We start from the raw sequence: 14,995 nt of genomic DNA on the forward strand, positions 1-14,995 counted from the left end.
AACTTAAAGATGAAGAGAACAGGAAAATAGCTTTTTAAAAAATGGTTTTGAAGTTTTTCTGCTGATCCTTCTCTTGTAATAATATGAAGAGCCATTTAATCAGTACTCCCATGTTAACTGCCCACGAGCACATAGCAACTATATTCCAAGTGGATGAGTGATGTCATTTTTGACCATCTGACACTTGGGGTTAGGGAAAGTTGAACTTATAATGCCATCATATTTTTAACACATTTTTGTATGACTAAAACCTTCTTTCTAGTGTGCATTTTCAGGCTACTATGATCGTCTGTTTACTCAGGAGATTGTCTTTGAACACTCTTCTTTAAAAGTTTGAATATGCATGGATAATGTTATCTGTGGGTGGAAAATGATTGAAGCAAAATATCTTGACATCCTGATGGGGAAAATTTGTGTAGAGAAAGAAGAAATTTTGTGATTGTTTTAAAATTGTGTTTCTTTAGTATATTAGAGAGGGGGGACAAAGTGGACATCCTGTAGAGTATAACAATTGTAGGATATACAAGATTAGGGTGGTTAGGTGTTTGCTGGCTACAGTACATTGACTTGGAAGAGCTGGGGGGAATAATAATCAGTAAATATCCATACAGAGTTCCTAAGATGTGCATCCCGTTGCCTAAACTTGCTTCAAAAGGACCTCATGAGGTTGGATACCCTCCAAAGGTTTTACAGAAGAACAAGAAAGACGATCAAACTTGTAGCTGCTCGAAGAGAAGCAAGAGGAAGAGAAGAATGACTTGGAAATCCTGTAGAAACTTTACGTGGAGAGACGATGTCCTTTGAAAATCTGTGAATAAGACCAACAACAAAATTAGCTTTCTAAGAACTGGAAATCTGCCCCCTGCCTACTCCCTGTTTTAGGTTTTTACATCTCATGCTCCTACAAAGTGGCTTGCTTTTTCTGTTAGTGTGAACTGTTTTGCTTTTTCTGCTCTCGGCTTGTGTTCTTGTCTCCGATTGAAAGCACCCTCATGAATTTGTCATCTTCCAAAACCTTGTTAAGGCATCACATCCACAATCAAGCCAGGTGATTACTCCTTCCTTCCTTCAGAGTTGCCTACCAGTAGATTAATTTTTCCTCCTCCTCTGTATTATTTCTGTACCTTTTACATGCTCTTATTCTTGTTCATCACTGGTTTCCCCAGCAGTATGGCAGTTAGAGTAACTGTGGAGGAGGGCTGGTAGTGGCAGCAGCAGTGGTAAGGATGTTAATAACTGACACGTGTTAGTGTGACTCGGGGACACACAAGGCTTTAAGCATTTTACATGAAGTATCTCATTAAGTCCCACAACAAGGAATTCTGCCACTCGGTTGACCATTCAATGGCTTGAAATGAGAGCTTCAATTCTTGGGCTCACAATTAGTGTGGACGATATCGACTAGATCCCATCTTGCGTTCAATATCCTTGATGTTACTAGTGTTGTAGTCAGTCTGACCCTTATTGGTTTTTATTAACTACCTTGGGCAACATTAGCAACTGTGCTTGTAAGCAAATGCATTAACAGGGCAAGGATAGTGGGGTTGGTGTGTGGGGTACCCATAATGTCAGGATGTTGTAGGGGGTGTGACGGAGTGGTAAAAAAAATGTGCTGAACTTTATGCTTAGGGAACTTTGAAAAATTTTGGAAACACACGAACGGTTTGAATGGCAAATTTCATAGAAAAGATAATAGGCAAATATTGGTGGAGATCTGTGTTTTCTAATGGCTTTATCTGTCTTATCTCGCATATAGATATCTTGGTTTTGGTAAAAAAATTAAATATGTTGCTTTATAATCATTTGGTCTTGATAGTGTATATTTCCTTAAAATTTTCATGTATTTGCATATGTATATCTTTCAGCATGTAGTTATTTTTATTTTCTTGTGGGATGGATCATTAATTTTCTGAGCATAATAAAGAGCTGTGTGATAGGAAATTTCCTATTTTAATGTTCATGCTTACACTAATATTTTAATGTTAGTTTTTGTTCAGGAAAATGTATTAAGTTTTTCATTTTGGAGATAAAATTGATCACATTAAAAATAAAAGCCCTCAGTACAAGAGAGTTGTTTATTTTGACTAAATTTAGAATAAAGGATAAATAGGTATTTATAGTAGCTGGAGGAATTTTTAATAAAATGTATTTTATAATTATGGTAAATTTCAGGCATAAAAAAAGTAGACAAGAGGACAATGTGTCCCCTGCTGCATCATCCTATGACAGTCACTTCCTGACTTTGCTTGTTTGAATACAAAACCTATGCCCTAGCATCCTTGGCTTATTTTGAAGCCAATCTCAGATTTCATATTTCACTCAAATATTTCTGGATGTTTCTTTAAAAGATGAGGATTCTTTTAAAAATGTCACCATATAATTGTCAAGCTTAAAAACAATTAACAATTTAATATCATCAATTGGGAGATCAAGGTTTAAATTTCACCGATTGTCTCTTGTATTTTTATAGTTAGCTTTCTTGAATCAGAATTCAAACAAGGCTCACACATTGCATTTGATCATATCTCTTAAGTTTCTTCTAGGCATGGGTCCTGCCTCCCCCTCCTTTTTGTTCTTGCAATTTATTTGTTGAAGATACAGGATTATTTGTCCTCTGTTGTTCTCCATGGTCTGTGTTTTGCTGATTGCATTCCGTGGTAGTGCTTAATATGTTTTCCTGGTCTCTGTATTTCTTTAAATTTATTTGATCTAGAAGCTCAATCAAATATTTTTTTTGTAGGGGGGCATATTTCATAGCTGTTTTGTGTACTCCAGGAATCACATGATGTAGTTATTTCTCTCTTTGATGTTAGTGTTACAGATGATCATTGCCTGGTGCCACTGTTTCATTACCGCTTTCCAAATGGTAAGATTCTGTCATCCTTTCTTCATTTCTTAGTTGGAAGAGTACTAAAGAGAGGGATTTTCATCAACTACCCTGAGGGACAGGTAGAAGACAGGTTGCAGAGGAAAGGCAAATGTAATGCTTGATTCTTCTGCCTTTCCACTAGTTTTCAGGAAAATGGGTGGGTTTCCCAGAATTCTCAGAGGGGACTAGGCACCTTCCAAATATATATACATTATTTTGAACACGTGGATGTATATCTCTTTGGTAGGTTTAACAATTACTCGTCTCTCTGCTCAAATTTCCTCATCTTTTAGCCAGTGGAAGCCTCTTCAGGTTGATAGTCTTCGAAGTCGTCTTTGCTTTCTGCTGTGACAACATATTCCGGGCTCATAGTATACTTTTCTGACCCCAGACCAGGACCAGCTGTTCTCCATGGAGCCCTTGTTTCCTTCAGTGGGAAATGGTACTTTGAGAACCATGACTTGGGTGCTAGGAGTGATCATTGTTACTGTATGGGTCATCATGTTTAGGTTTTTTCAGTGGATAGAGCTAAAAAAGAAAAACGTGTACCTCTTGAGTTTATGCTGATGTTTCCAACCAAAATTTAGGATTATATGGTTTTACTTACCTTGATTTTATATTTGCATCTCTTTTCTCTACCATATCTTGCTTCCTAAAGAATTAACATGATTCGTTTTGAAATGTTGTCTGTTCTTCCTTAAATGAGAGAGAGCGCTGATTGACAAGTTTTGAGGCTACATACGTTGAGAAGGAATTTCAAGTTCACTCTCAATGAGGTGGGACATCTGGGCAGTATTCACGTGTCACATCACTGTAGGGAGGTGTTAAAGACAGGTTACTAGGAAGAGTGATAGAAGGGGTACAGATTGAGGTCTGGCTCTGCCAATTTACCCATCACCTGTTCTCTTGTCTTGTTAAATGGAGATAGTAATAAGCTACCTCCCAGGCCTTTTATGGAAGGTGGTATATGTGAAATGCTTTGTAAATTATCAATGTATCATAATAGAAATCATTTTCCCATCTTATTAAAAAATGAGATAGTCTTTGAACCACTGGACTTTTGATTAGCTTTTTTGTCAAGATTTGTTTATTCTTGCAGGGTACAATTTTTCTTTTTTGTGAGGTTGCTAGGATAGCCTTCTTAATTATCTTCTTTAACTGATCTTCTCTATAGTTAAATGTGTATGTTTGTAGGCATCCCTTGAGGTGAATACTTGATGGCTTAAATATTTGTGTGGCTTCAATATTAAATATTTTTGTTTTAATTAATTTGTAATATTATAAAGTGAGTATAGAAAGGAGGATCAAAGTAGAGGGCCCTTTTTCATCAAAGCCCAGTCCTTGTTTTTGATAATGCTTCATTTCTCTTTTCCATGTTATGGAGTACTGTAGACCCAGAGGTGTCCCTCTGTCTGTGTGTATACCTAATCTTTCCTTCGGTAGGACCTGACTTCAGAGTGCTGACTTTCTTACGTGGAAACCACTGGCAAGTACAAGTCCAGTTAGTCGCTGGACGCAAGTGTTACGTCTAGGCGTTGCTGGGCTCATCGTCATTGGCCTTCGTTGGCCAAGACTCTAAAGGCCCAGTTGGGTGCCCCCTCCCCCAAATTCTTTTTAAATTCTCAAAAAACAAGGTTCTTTTCTCTCTTGGTGCCATGTTGATCCACTTGATATCTGATAGAAAAGTGGCCAGCGTGCCTTGCTGACTGTTCTGGTGCTTCCTTGGCCTGGCCTTCAGGAGCTCTTAGTCCCTCCCGCCATCTTGTGCTCTGAATTTATCCCTTCCTCTGGTTTTAGAGCCTTAGGTTATTCTAGCCTAGATTTCTTGTGCTTAGCTTTCGTTATAACTCTTCTTCCTATGTGTCAATGATAATTTTCTAAAACTCATACTTTGTTTTACAACCACATTTTACCCCCTCCAGCAATTTTAGCCAACCTGTGCAATTGGCAGCAGCCTTCTCTCTGCAGCCTGAGCTTCTAAAATCCCATTACAATGTCTCCCTGTAGAGATTCATAGTGCTCGTTTGCATTTTACGAACAATTATGTCTCTATAAGTAGTTTAAAATTGTTGCTATTCTTAAATATTTCTAGTATGAAATTAAAGAGCTATATTACAAAACTTTGGAAAATAAAGGAAATAGTCCCATTACTCTTTCATACTCGCTGTTAATGTGTTTTTTTTTTCTTTATGGTCCCATCCCCATTAATTTTGTACACAGTTGTTCTCGAGTACATTTTGGTTTTCTGTTTTTTACCCTCATGACCCAATAAACTCAAGATACAAGCAGAAAGATTTTGTATGTCCTTTCATAGGATTTATAATTAACACTGAAAGACAAATTTTAATAAGTGTACTGTCTGTTCTCAGGGTAAAATGTAATAATTGTTGAAGATAGATACATTATTCAGAGTTTTACAGTCTCCGAGTATTGCACTCCTGTTCCGTTGTTAACAGTTCATTATATTTCCTTCCAGATTTAATATGTTATAGATTTACTGTACCTCTATATTTAATATAACCATCAGCTTAAAGAATGCATAACATCTGGGATATATGCATAACGTGTTTGACTGTTCCTCTATATTAGACATTTACTAATTTTAATATTTTTGCTATTGTAACACTTAGGGTAAACATTTTTCTGCACATAGATTTTTCATATTTTGGATTATTTCTTTAGATTAGAATCCCAAAAGTAAAATAACTAGGTAATAATATTTTTATTACTCTGGATTTACATTTCTGAGTAGCCTTCTATGAGGGTTGTAACAGTTTATGATGCAGTTAGCAAATTGGTTACAGTTTCTCTGCTGCATAGTTTCTCCCCTGGCTACCCGTCTTCTCCCGCCCCCACAATGCACATGGCCTGTTTCTTTGTTATCAGTTTAATATTGCCTTTAAGGTTCAAAATAGTTCAAGTCTCTACTTTGGAGAGCCTCTTGGTTTTTGGAAAGGAGAATGAACATTTTACTGCAGTGGGCAAAGGAGTGAGATGCAGAAGAGATGTGCGGTCATGGAAGACCCTGACAGCAGAGGGGGGCAAAGTAAAACTGAAGCTGATTTTCCAGGTGTTTTTGACATTATTCCTGATAAGAAGCTGTCGCTAAGCTGTAAAAGTGTTTATGTCCTATGTTAAGGAATAAACCTGTGATTAGACTTTAAAAATGAAAAAGTTAGGTCCTCAGCAATCAAGCCCTGTGTGTTCTCATAGAAAAATTTAAAAAGCAGCAAGCACTGGTCTCTAAGTTCATGAAGAGTAGATTGTGACTTGTACACTACTGGAGAGGTTGTAACCCGGTTCATAGTTAGGAACCTACTGCATGTCAGGCAAACACAAAAGTAGAAGTTTGCCATTCCCAGCAAATCATTCAAGAACTGGCACTGCTTAACGACCCAATGAGTTTATTAAAATGACTTCATAGATACTGTCTCCTGCTTTATGTAACGGTCATTAGGCATGCCAGTGTCTGGATGACTGTGGTCATGTGCAGATAAGGAGCTGGAGAGCTGTGGTCTAGCGCTGCGATATGGTGAATTGTTTCACACAATGAGTATCACTGCTTCCTATATATTTAAACTGGCTTTAGCTAAGTGTGATTTTGTTATCTAGACCAAACTGGACTTTGGAAATGGTATTTTTATCAGCCATTCAAGGCTATAGTAAGAACATTTTACAGAGTATTAATGAAAGCGGACATATTGAATGTAACATTAAACCATTTCGTTATTCTATTGGCTGTGCCATCAGAAGCTATGCTGATTTTTTTGGCCTTCAAATGACTGTGCATTGATTATACCTCATGCTTAGTATATATTCTTTGTAAATGCTTTATCGTCTGATACTCAGTCTGTGACCTGACGGAAAGGATAACATATAACATATAGTTCGTAGCAGGCCATTTGGCAGAATTTTAGACTCCCTCGAAGCTGACAGTATTCTTTAATTCTGGGATCCATTCTGCCCCTCTTTATTAGGACTTTAGGTTCCTGCGTGGCCAGTTGTACAGCCCTGACTTGGGTGCTCATCAGCCATATGTCCTTGGGCAAGTGTCTGTTTAACTCTTCTAGGCTGGCTTTATGATCAGTAAATTGTAAATCACAATAAAACCAATCTGCTGTCCCTGACCCGTTGGTACCATTAGTACTCTGGGAATTGCAGCTAGAGTGGGTGGGGGGCCATCAGGAACCAAGCCTTAGGGTCCAGAGATTGGGGAAGCTGAACAGCAAAGCTCTTTTCTCTGTGGGGTGGAGGTTGGAGGCCAACATTCCAAATATAGTCTTTAAGTTCAAGTCTGATTCAGGTAGGCATTTATAGTGGAAGGTGGAGCAGAACATAAAAATCGGATATTCTAGGTGTTCTTGTTAGTTGAAGACCAGGATTTCCAGGACAGAATTTCGAGGAGAGTATGATTTTAATAAGGATAAAAATAACAACTGTTACAACTGTTATTAATAACTTTTGTTCAGTACTTAATTTATACCAGGCACTGTGGTAAGTATTTTTACATATATAATCAAATTAATTCTGTCAATGATGCTTTTTTAAGATGAATACTCTTATTATCTTTATCAGATGAGGAAATCAATACCAGAAAGCTTCAGCAATGTATTGTCCAGGTGGTGGGGATATGAGACAGGAACGCAAGCTGTCTGCATCCAGGGCCTGCGTTTAGCTGCTATCCTTACTCTGTCTGAGCTATGTGTCTTCTATTTGTCCTTCCAAATACACGCTTTACTTACCTTTCCCTCGCCACCATGTCTAGGAAGGGCAGTGACCCTTCTGACTGCATCAGCAGGTTCCCTGCCTCCTGGCTTCCAGAGCTGTCCAGCCAGTGGGAGGTGTCCTGATGGGGGACCACGGGGCAAAGGAGAGAAGGGTTAGAGTAACCAGTGTCCTGTCCCTCCCTGCCAGGCTGGCTGTGTGCCTCTTCACCCACGGCTGCGTCCCTTGTCAGGGAACCCTGGCCAGGATTCTGGTCACTTGTCCTTCCCGGGAGCGGTCAGTTCTTGTTACCAGACCTGGCACACTGCACTGTCCCTTTTTGCTTTCCATAAAGCCTGCCTGTAATTCTTGTAAATAGGCCCTTATTAAAGTCTCTTGAATTACTCGGCGTGTGCCATCTCTTTGTGTCGGGACTGTGACTGACACACCAGCTCTCCCCTTTTGAACAAATAAACCACGCTAAGATGAATGTTTGAATTTTAGGTGTTCGGCAGATATTCATTAAGTATCTACAGAGCTTAGGGCACTGTGCTAAGGGTAATAGGATAACTACAGAAGCAGGAGCCAGGGGCCCTGCTCATTGAAAAAGAAGAGGGGGCAGTTACCCAAGACGACGGTGCATTTAACATAGTACAGGGCAGCGTGGGCTAAGTGCAGTGTGAGTTCAGAGACGAGAGCTCTCTGTGGCAGGTGGTAGAAGGACGAGCATGTGGCTGGGTGGAACTTTTAAGGACTGGTACAATTGAGTCAAACCAGAAGAAGGAATTTGCGGACTGTGTTTTGGGGATAATGAGTGGATGAGTCTGGGTGCAGCTAAGGGCTTCTGTGAGGGGCAGGTGAGATGTGCACATATGTTGAAAAGGACTTTCTTGTGTTTTCAACCTCGGTTTTTGAACAACTATCTTGTACCCAGATTAGTGTTATATTTATGGTTGTTCATTCTTGTTGTAAATAAAAACTAGTCTGAAGTAAGTGGTAATGCCTGGACTGGTCCTTTTTTGGAGAGAAAGAGGGTTTCTGTGAGAGTCTATTTACTCCATCTGTCAGGCCAGCCGCGGTGTTTGGACACAGCGTCATCGTAATTCATACTCTTGGTTTAACAACACTTCCTTATATAATTATCATTACTTTGTAATTACAGCAATAAAATCCATTCTTTGGGAAATATTCCAGGATTTAGAATGCTGAAAATAAGTGTGCTCAGTACCGGTTGTCAAGATGACTTTTCCAATGCTTGAATTTCTAAGAAATCGGCTTCTATTGTGCTTCAAAACAAAACTGATGTCTAATAAAATTCTCCTTTTAGAGATGGCAGCTCTTTGTAGAACCTGAAAAAGAAAACTTTAAATCAAAAAGAATATTCACAAAAAGACTATGTTCTATTTAGAAATATTGAGAGGAAAGAATAAATCATAAAACTATCTCAGAGAAAAACAGCCTGGAGGCTTAATGATATACTTTGCCTTATTTAGAAATTAAGTTGGTTCAGACATAAACCTAAGGGTGGGTGGAACTTTAGAAGAGAACTTGTGTGGGGGGACTGTGCCCACCTGATCCTCTGATTCCTCCTGGTTTGTAGGATTCCTTGGAAAGCTCTGTGGAATTCTACCCAAGCTTATCTCTCTTTAAGCATCTGCTGGTGCACTGTTTTTGCTACACGTAGGCCCTGGCGTAATGGCCCGGACTGAGGGGGGTGGAACTAGGATGTAAAATGCACAGGCAGCATGGTGCTGGATGGGCTTTTACCAGCCATGGCATAACCTGGAAATTGGTTACGGGGTTGCATTTTATTAACTATGCTTAGGAATTTAATGCTGTCTGCTTTTCCTTGTGATTACATGGATATCATCACAGGGAGCTTGCTGACTCAGCACCAAGATTACATGGAAAACTCTCTGTAGCTGGTATGTCATGATGCTAGGGAGATTCCTGATTCCTGTCAATGGCTATAGTAGCATAAAGACATCTGTATGAGGCTATCGCCATGGAGACATGCATCTTTTATCAGGAGATTGAGAATATATTCTGCCAGGTGTGGTAAAAAGACCATCCCAGTATTCTTCTAGAGAGAGGTATGATTTCAGCTTCTCTGCCCATCTACTTCCAGGATTCAGCTCTTCTCTCCCCGTAATGAATGCTTTTGCCTTGTCCTCTCTAAGTAGAGAGTCCCGAAGTGGAGAGATGTGTCCCCATGAAAAGATAACACTATAACGAGAGAGAAAGAATCTTGCTTTCTCATCTCCAACACTTGCTGGACATTAATATGTCACTGCCATCTCAAATACCACGTGTCTAAAATAGAACTGATTATCTTCCTGCAAATTTGACTCCTTATATCACTTAGGAGAAGTTGTAAAGGACGTGACCAATTGCCTACTTGTTCAGATAGGAACTGCACATTCTTCTGGACATCTTCCCAGCAAGCAAGAGTCATATATGCAACGCTTTGCATGAAATTCAAGGTTGATTAGTCACTCCTGCTGGAGCCAACCCAGGGATACAACATTACAAACTAGGCCAGCCCTGACTGGGAGGGTGAAGTCAAAGGCCTGCTGTCTGATGTTTTGTGTGAGGTGCTGGTAGTCTGCTGCCCTTCGGTGCTCTTCCTTGTCACATGCCCCTTGTAAGAATTCTTTAATGACTCCAGTTTACCTGTTTGTCCTTTAAAGAGGGCCTGTGCCCTTCTCTGCTCCTTTGGTACACAGCCCATCCCATTTAGAATGCCTCGATGGTTCTCTTTGCCCAGTGACTTGTCTACCCTTCAAAACCCAGCCCAGTTACACCTCCCCTAAAGTTGAAATTATGTCTCTGGGATGCCTGTTTTTCAAACGTTGCCTTATAGTGTTACCTTTTCATGGGGACATGTCTCTCTACTTAGGGACTAAAATTTCCTTGAGGACAGGGACAGTCATGTCTTTGTTTCACTGTCCAGAGTGCACGGTCCACATATCTAGCAAATGCTTTTGGTTGATCTTTTCTCTTTTTGGCATTTCAACTCTGCTGATTACTTTACCTTCATGTGTGGTCTTTAAAATTGTTTTTACATATCAAAATAGACTTATTAATATTTATTACTGCTATGTTAATTGAAAGTGAAAAATAATTCCACTGACTGTTTTAACAATAAATGCAAAATATATTCTTTTTCAAAATTAGAAATTTCTCCCTAGCTAGGTGGTTTGAACAATTTTAAATTAAAAAGTTTTTAATTAGACATTAATATGTACTAATTTATTAGTAAAAGAAAAAGTAGGGTATTTTCCATAGGATTGTTCCTAGGATAGAGTTTTTTTCCTTAAGAATATATAATTTAAAAAATATTAGAATACATTGAATTCCAACCGAGGTTTATTTACATGAAATCATAACTCATGCTAAGAGTTGCATCTGAATGTATTTGCCGTATATTCTTATGATACTTTTACAGAACAAAATACTCCTTCCTAAGGAACTAGGAAGTAAACATAAACTGGAAGATGTGAACTCCCTTTTTAAAGGTTGGGACCCAGTAACATTACTTTTCTGCCCTTTGCCGGTGCTTCCCTAAGAGATGGACGCTCAGTGACCCACGTTGGCTGACTGCATCTTTAAATCTGGTGTGGTTAGGCAGGATTTATCCAGAGGAGTTGGTGCCTTTATATTCTTAACAGGGTTCTGGAGAATTTTTTTCTGATGTTAAAGTTGTGAGAATGTAAATGGAGAAAAGTCATTCTATGTTGACAACCACTCCTACTTGGTCACTGAGGCTGAGGTCAAAGCAAACTGTTGCTTCATTGGGTCCATGGTGTTTCCTTAACTCTATCAAATAAATGTTGGGGAAACCTCAGGCCCTCTGATATAAAATAAGCAATTCTGCAACCACAATAATTTATTAGAAAAATAAAGAAGAAAATGTGCCCGTTGACAGTATGATGCAGAATTTAGGCAGTGACTTTCATATTTCTTTCCACTGATTCCTTTCATAACTGAGATTATTCAAGAGAAATATTCATACCTTCCTATTTTTTTTCTCAAGCAGTTTACTAATTATGCAAAGGGGAACAATATTTTTGGCTTCATGGGTTTCTTAAGCACTTACGCTTTTGCTTAATATGAGATATCCTATAAGGAATTTTCCTGTGTGTTCTAACTCTGGGCCTCTTAAACCTTTGCTTGTAGATATTACTGTTTATCAGCCTATCAGTTAGCACTCAGATTTTGATGTTAACTTCCTCAGACTCACCTTAAGAATCCATTCTTGTGATACAGAGTGATCGTGTGACTTCTTTTGGCTACCTAGAGCCACATATATCTCACTAAACATCAAAAGTGAACAGTTTCAAATTCCAAATAATCTGAAGAAAATACTTCTACCATGTTTGCTTTCTTTTCTTTCTTTTTTTTTGTGGGGAAGATCAGCCCTGAGCTAACATCTGTGCTAATCCTCCTCTTTTTGCTGAGGAAGACCGGCTCTGAGCTAACATCTATTGCCAATCCTCCTCCTTTTTTTCCCCAGGGCCCCAGTAGATAGTTGTATGTCATAGTTGCACATCCTTCTAGTTGTTGTGTGTGGGACGTGGCCTCAGCATGGCCGGAGAAGCGGTGCGTCAGTGTGCGCCCGGGATCCAAACCCGGGCTGCCAGTAGTGGAGTGCGCGTACTTAACCGCTAAGCCACAGGGCCGGCCCAATGTTTGCTTTCTTGATGTGGCACCATATTATGTTTGAGATACATTTTCTAGATAGTCAATGTCTTTTATCATTGAAGACTGCAATAACATTTCTCTCTTCTTTTTCCTCCAAGGATGCTTTCCGGTTCTAGCCAAAGCACTGATTTGGTTTTTGAATAGTCAACTTATTGTGGATTTAATGGTTTATGTGGTTTTCGTGTGAGTCTCTTCATTTAAATCTATTTTAAAATAGGAGATATACATACATTCATAAAGCATGTAAAGTTGAAAGAAAAACTGTAAATTATAAAGTGTATGCTTCTTTACCTATGTAACCACTTCCCTGGTCAAGAAATAGAATGTTGCCTGCGTCCCAGGAATCCTCCAGTGCCCTTGCTAAAATCCTTTCCCCTACAGTAGAGGAAACTACTATCCTGAAATTGGGACTGTTATTCCTTGTTTTTCTTTACTATTTAAATATAGAACTCTAAACATTTCAGTTTAGTTTTACAAATTTTTTGAACTTTGTATGAATGTATTCTTACAATTTTGTGTCTGAATGCTTTTGTTCACCGATGTTTGTGAGCTTCATCCATGCTGTTACATGAGGCTGTAGTTTAATTTTTGTTGTTCTATGAAATTCTCTCATATTAGTATAACAAATTATGATTATCCATTCTCTTGATGACCATTTGCTTGTTTCCAGTTTGGGGCTATCATGGGCAAGATGACAATCATCGTTCTGATGCACGTATCCCAGTGTGTAAGTGTCCTACGTTCCTTAATATGTAGATGCGTGGGTCATAGGGTTATGCTCACTTTCAGCTTCACCAGATCATGAAAATACTCTTACAGATTAGTTGTATTAGTTCACATCTCCATCATTGGAGATCTGGTCCCTCCACATTCTAGTCCACACTTAACATTATTAGAGTTACTGCTTTTGCTGTTTGGATGATCGTGTAGAGGCATCACATTGTACTTTTAATTTGTGTTTTCTTGATAACCAGTAGAGTTCAGTATTTTTCATGTTTATTGGTGTTTATCCTTTTCTATGAAATTTTTTGAGATTTTTTCTATGGGTTGTCAGTTTTTTTTTTTTTTTTAGGCATTCATTTTATATTCTGGATACCTGTCCTTTGTTGGATATTGTTGTGTTACCAATATATTCTCCAACTTTGTGGTTCATTTAAATTTTATGATCAGAAGTTTAGTTTAAAATTATCTTATTCCTGTGTGGTTTATACCTTTTGTGTTGTATTTGGAAATTGTATTTTCAATCCTTGTTATTTCTAATTCACTGAAAAAAAATTTTGGTTCACTTTAAGTCATATGAAATAGAACTGGAAGAAAAATTGCCATATTGTACTGTCTCTAAACTAACCCAGAGTGCTACACTATCACCATATGCAATATCCAATTTTAATTTGAGGACATAATTTAGAAATATGAAGACATAATTTAGAAATATAATTTAAATGTTTTTCAGGGTTGCAATTTTTAGAACTTTAAGAGTACACATCTTTAAGCTTCAAAGGAGTGATTTTTGAAGCTATGCAGGAATTTAGAAAATGCTGCTGCTTCTCACATTTTAAATATGTTTTTGGAATTACATTCATGACCATATAAGTTGTAGGTATTTAATGCATTAGTTTATAAGAATTGAACCTTATTTCTTTGTAACTGCAATATATATTTTTAAAATAATTTTTATTTAGGTATAATTTACAATAAAATGCACATATTTAGGTGTACCTGTAGAGTTTGGACATGTGTATATTTTTCTGTATATCCACCATTGGTTGTCCACCGGTGGCATTCCATTGTTGAACTCACATCTCAGTTTCTAGTTTTTGCTGTCATGAGTAAAGCTGTTATAAACACTCAAATGCAAGTTTATTTTTAGACATGTGTTTAATTTCTCTTGGGTAAGTACTTAGTAGTGAAAACTGTGGGTCGTATGGCAAGTGTATATTTAACTTGACAAGACAGTACTAACTCATTTTTCAAAGCTGTTGTGCCATTTTCCTTGCCCAACAGCAATGTCTGAGAGTTATAGTTGTTCCCCATCTTTGTTAATACTGCTGATGTTAAGTGATGTTGAACATCTTCTTTAAAGTGTCTGTTCTTTTGCCCATTGTTTTATTTGTCTGTTTGTCATCTTAATGGGTTCTGAGAGATTCTTTTTATTGTATTTTGGATTCAAGTCCTTTGTCACACTGTCTTCCATAGAGAGCTTAAAAATTGTTGTGCTGATGGCGTCATGAGAGGTGTTGGTCTGCTTTGTTGTCTGTTTTGGATATGAGTCCTAAACTATCCCTCCTACAGAAGGCTCTCTTGACGTTTTTACTGCGTGTGTGGGAAGATGAGAAGGAAAGAAAGATTGCTATTATGACAAAAAAGGAGAAGGTCATCTTAACGCTTTAAGTTATATGTGCTTTTAAATTAGGAATGCAGCATGCTCAGTTGTAAATACAGTGTGATTTTGATGGTAATCTCTCACAGCAGTGTGTTACTTTATATGGCATGCAGACTCTTAGCATAACCTCTCATGGTCTATGTCAGCTTAGGTCAATCTTAAAAAAAATAAAAAAAGAAGATAATTGAATTACTCATTCAAGGGGACCTGAGGTCTGGGGCTAGTTTGACATCATAGAGTACTGGTCCTTAAATTTGGGGAAAAAGCTTTGAGAATCTGATGACAGCTCTGTATTCTCTCCCCAGATAAAAACCTACATTTGTGAACGTGCATAC

At 38.2% G+C, this 14,995-nt stretch overlaps 1 protein-coding gene across 1 annotated transcript in view; it reads left to right on the forward strand.

The window, feature by feature from the left end:
* PARD3B (par-3 family cell polarity regulator beta) overlaps positions 1-14,995 on the forward strand; it is a 929,552-nt gene that overhangs the window by 80,661 nt on the left and 833,896 nt on the right. The window lies entirely within an intron of this gene.

The sequence above is a fragment of the Ceratotherium simum genome, chromosome 9 (assembly GCF_057802395.1).
Source record: "Ceratotherium simum simum isolate JZ-2026a chromosome 9, ASM5780239v1, whole genome shotgun sequence".
Lineage (NCBI taxonomy): Eukaryota > Metazoa > Chordata > Mammalia > Perissodactyla > Rhinocerotidae > Ceratotherium > Ceratotherium simum.